The sequence below is a fragment of the Gossypium hirsutum genome, chromosome D06, assembly GCF_007990345.1.
Source record: "Gossypium hirsutum isolate 1008001.06 chromosome D06, Gossypium_hirsutum_v2.1, whole genome shotgun sequence".
In the NCBI taxonomy this organism is placed as follows: domain Eukaryota; kingdom Viridiplantae; phylum Streptophyta; class Magnoliopsida; order Malvales; family Malvaceae; genus Gossypium; species Gossypium hirsutum.
This window is the reverse complement of record NC_053442.1, coordinates 30,599,989-30,604,512: the sequence shown is the minus strand read 5'-3', so window position 1 is coordinate 30,604,512 and position 4,524 is coordinate 30,599,989. Positions and strand designations below refer to the sequence as shown.

The 4,524-nt window shown below is 38.7% G+C and overlaps 1 non-coding gene across 1 annotated transcript; it reads left to right on the top strand.

Annotated features, from left to right (window-relative positions):
- The first annotated feature begins 3,634 nt into the window (after nucleotides 1–3,634).
- On the top strand, nucleotides 3,635–3,740 carry LOC121218925 (small nucleolar RNA R71). Its single transcript, XR_005915407.1, has one exon. It is a non-coding gene; the product is annotated as a small nucleolar RNA R71 (small nucleolar RNA).
- The last annotated feature ends 784 nt before the right edge of the window (nucleotides 3,741–4,524 follow it).

Below are 4,524 nucleotides of genomic sequence, written 5' to 3'. Positions count from 1 at the left end.
CACCATCGGATCCTTACTCGAGCTAGGTGAGCTTCGGGGCGTGCACACATCACATCTCTTGATCATTTGATCTGCACACTTTTTAAACAAATACGGTTCTTCCCAGAAATAGTACTTCACATCATAAAGAAACTTTTTCTTTTGATGATACGTCTTATCAATTGGCATCAAAACACAAGTTAAAAAGTTAGCAATATCAGCAAACCAAAGGGTATTATGGACATGATTTACCTTCTGTATATGTTCATCTGGAAACGTCTTTCGAATTGGTATAAGAGAAGAGTTCCCTACTTGAAGCTCCAATCTGGACAAGTGGTCTGCTACTTGATTTTCCACTCCCTTTCGATCTTGAATTTCTAGATCGAACTCTTGAAGTAGAAGTACCCATCAGATCAGTCTCGACTTAGCGTCTTTCTTGGAAAGTAAATACTTAATTGCTGAGTGGTTCGTATAAATAGTCACTTTAGTACCTACAAGATAAGATCGAAACTTGTCAGAAGCAAACACAATAGCAAGTAACTCTTTTTCTATTACCGTATAATTCAGTTGAGCTCCTGTCAGAGTCTGACTCGCATAGTAGATGGGATGAAAAAATTTGTTCATTCGCTGACCCATGACAGCTTCAATCGCGAAGTCACTTGCGTCACACATCAATTCAAATGGCAAATCCCAGTCCGGTGTGACTATTATGGGTGCCGAGACTAACCGACTCTTCAAATCATTGAAAGCTCTTAAGCACTCCTCACCAAATTTAAAAGTCGTGTCCTTCTCTAATAATTTGCATAAGGGTTTAGCAACTTTGGAGAAGTCCTTGCTGGATCTTCGATAGGAACCGGTGTGGCTCAAAAAGCTCCTAACACCCTTTACAGATATTGGAGGTGGGAGTTTCTCAATAACATCTACCTTTACTTTATCTACCTCGATTCCATGTCTTGTTATCCGATGCCCTAGAACAATACATTTTCGTACCATGAAATGGCACTTTTCCTAGTTAAGTACAAGGTTTGTTTCTTCGCATCGCCTTAGTACCTTGGCTACATTGGCTAGGCAATCATCATATGTATCTCCGAATACTGAAAAATCATCCATAAAAACTTTGAAATATTTTTCAACCATGTCAGTAAAAATAGACATCATACATCTTTGAAATGTAGCAGGTGCATTACATAAACCATATGGCATGCGCCTAAATGCAAATGTACTATACGGGCAGGTGAATGTTGCCTTGTGCTGATCTTTCGGTGCTACTGTAATCTGATTATACCCTGACTATCCATCGAGAAAATAGTAATAGTCTCGTCCTACGAGTCTATCCAGCATCTGGTCCAAAAACGATAAAGGAAAGTGATCTTTCCTAGCTGCCTTATTTAGCTCCGATAATCAATGCAAATTCTCCATCTCGTAATCGCTCTATCTGAGATGGGGTAAATTATATCCACATCTAACCACTTGATGATTTCTTTCTTGACTACGTCCTTCATGATGGGGTTCAGTCTTCATTGTCCATCAATCATCCCTTTTTCGCCATCTTCTAAGATAATCTTGTGCATACATACAGAAGGACTAATTCTGCGAATATCGGCTATGGTCCATTCGATAGCCTTCTTGAATTGTTTCAACACCAGGATAAGTTTCTCTTCTTGCTCAGTAGTTAATTCTGCTGAAACAATTACAGACAGAGTAGAAAAGTTACCTAAATAAACATATTTCAAATGTGAAGGAAGTACCTTCAGTTCTAATTTAGGTGGTTTCTCGATTGACGCTTTTGGTTGGGCATAATTTCATTTCTCTAACTCCAAAGATTCAAAGTGGGATTGCAGATTAAATCCCCTTTGATTAGCTTCTAACAAAGCTAAGTATTCATCCTCCTCTTCATCAATTAGAGGATCTGATGTCAAAATTTGTTCCAATGGGTCCTCAACATAATTGAGTTGCTTCTCCAGGATTAAATCCTCTAAATCGAACACTGCAGAACAATCATCAATTGTGTCAGAAAATCTCATGGACTTAAAAACGTTAAATGTTACTTGATCATCTTGAACACGCATAGTAAGCTCGCCCTTCTGCACATCAATAAGGGTCCTTCCGGTTGCAAAGAATGGTCTTCCTAGGATGATTGGCACCTCTTTGTCTGCTTCAAAGTTTAGAATCATAAAGTCAGCAGGAAAGATAAATTTGTCTACACGTACCAATACGTCCTCGACTTTTCCTTCTGGATGTGCTAAGGATTGATCTGCTAATTGAAGTGTAACCATAGTAAGTCTAACTTCACTTATCCCCAACTTTCTAAATATTGACATGGACATCAAGTTGATACTCACACCCAAGTCACATAGTGCCTTACCATAATATGTTGCTCCAATATTGCAAGGTATGGTAAAACATCCAGGATCCTTCAATTTTGAGGGTACTTTGTCTTGAAGATATGCATTGCATTCCTTCGTTAGGGCTATCGTCTCAAATTCTCCAAGCCTTCATTTTTTAGACAGGACATCCTTCATGAATTTGACGTAGTTCGGCATTTGTTCAAGTGTTCCAACCAACGGGATGCTGATATGAAGTTGCTTGAGTACATCTAGGAACTTCTTGAATTGAATTTTCTACTTCTACTTCTAAAGTCTTTGAGGGTAGGGCGGTGGAGGTTTCTTTATTAGAACTGGTTGATTCGTTTTCTATGGCAATTCTATATCTAACGGAGTTATTAGTTAATCAAAATTAGCTGGTTCAGAAGTTACCTTGTCGGATTTTACATATTCATTTTCTTGTGAAACTGGAATTTCAACACTGGGTTGAACTTCCTGAGTCTTGAGCATCAGCTGGCTCCTTCTCAACTTTGACGAAATTGGGCTCTAAAGTCTTTCTACTCCTCAATGTTAATGCTTTACAATGCTCCTTCCCTAGATTCTTCAGATTCTCGGTATCACTAGGTAAAGCATCTTATGGTCGGTTTCTGAGTTCAATTGCAAGCTGGCCCACTTGATTCTCTAAATTCCTTAGAGAGGCATCATTTTTCGCGATGTATGCCTTCAATAGTTTCTCTAGGCTATTGGATGGTTCAGCTTGGGTTGGTTTCTAAGCTTGTTGGGAAAAACTAGGTGGCTAGGTCGATCTAGGTTGGACATAATTGTTACTGGTTCCTACCCCTTGGTTACTTCAGGAAAAATTCGAGTGGTTTCGCTATGATGGGTTATAGAAATTAGATTGCAGCCCTTATCTTCCTCAATTTTGGTTCTGGTTACCCATGTAATACACAGATTCTGGGTTCGATGGACATTCTTCAAACAAATGTCCTTCCCCACAATAAACACAGACTACATTTTCAAATTGATTCAGTGGTTGTGCTGCAAAACTATTACACCCATTAGTAGCAAGATTTTTTAACATTGAGGATATTGATAATACTTGAGATGCGAGAGAAGTAAGAGCATCTACTTCATGTATTCGAGCGACTCGTCTTCCTGATGCTGCTCAATTGGTTGGCCATTGATAATTTTTGCTGGCAATTCTCTCAATGATTTCATAAGCCTCATTATAAGACTTAGAAAGGAGAGCACCATTAGCATAAACGTCCACTACCATCCTCGTGTGAGCATTGAGATCATTATAAAATGTCTCAAGTTGTGTGCAATGTGGGATTCCATGATGAAGGCACTTTCGTAATAATTCTTTGTACCTTTCTCATTCTTATACAATGACTCATCATCCATTTGTTGGAAAGTAGTGATCTCGTTCCTCAACTTAGCATTCTTGCTAGGCAGGAAATACTTCATAAGGAATTTTTCTACTAATTCTTGCCATGTTGAAATTGAGTTTGGTGGTAATGAGTTCAACCAAGCTCGAGCTCTATCCCTTAGTGAATATGGGAACAGCTTCAATCGTAATGCATCTTCGGGTACTCTGACTAACTTGAAAGAATCGCTCACCTCCATAAACAGTCTTAAGTGTAGGTGAGGATCTTCGGTAGGCATTCCACTGAATTGGCCCACTGTCTGAAGCATCTAGAACATGACTGGTTTCAACTCGAAATTGGCAAGAGAGCAAGGGAATTTTGGAATGGAAAATAAGAGAGAAAGTGGAGAGAAGAGAGGAAATATGTGAATGCTTGAGGTATGTTTCTAAAATGACCAGCCTAAGGGGGTTTTATAGCTGAGGAGGGTGCTAAAAATAGCTAAAATTATCAGCCAAAGAGCCCTTCCTTGGCCGGCCACACATGTGGCAAGGTTGATAATTTCAACTTTGCTAATTTAGGCTTGGGGTAAATCTATAAAGCCACCAATTGTGGAGGGGTTTGAATGCAACTAGAACAAGTCTTCAAAGGCCTCTTTGCAAGCTTAAATAATCAGCTAATAAGCTGATTTGGGTCAGCTCTTGGGACAGTTTTTGGGTTGTCCATTTCTTGGTCGGTTCAGTTCACTCGATTCAGTTCAACTGGACCACTTTTTCATAATCAATTAATAATAATTTATTAACCCAAATTAAATTAGATATAAATTAAAATTAATTATATTATGAATTAATACATAT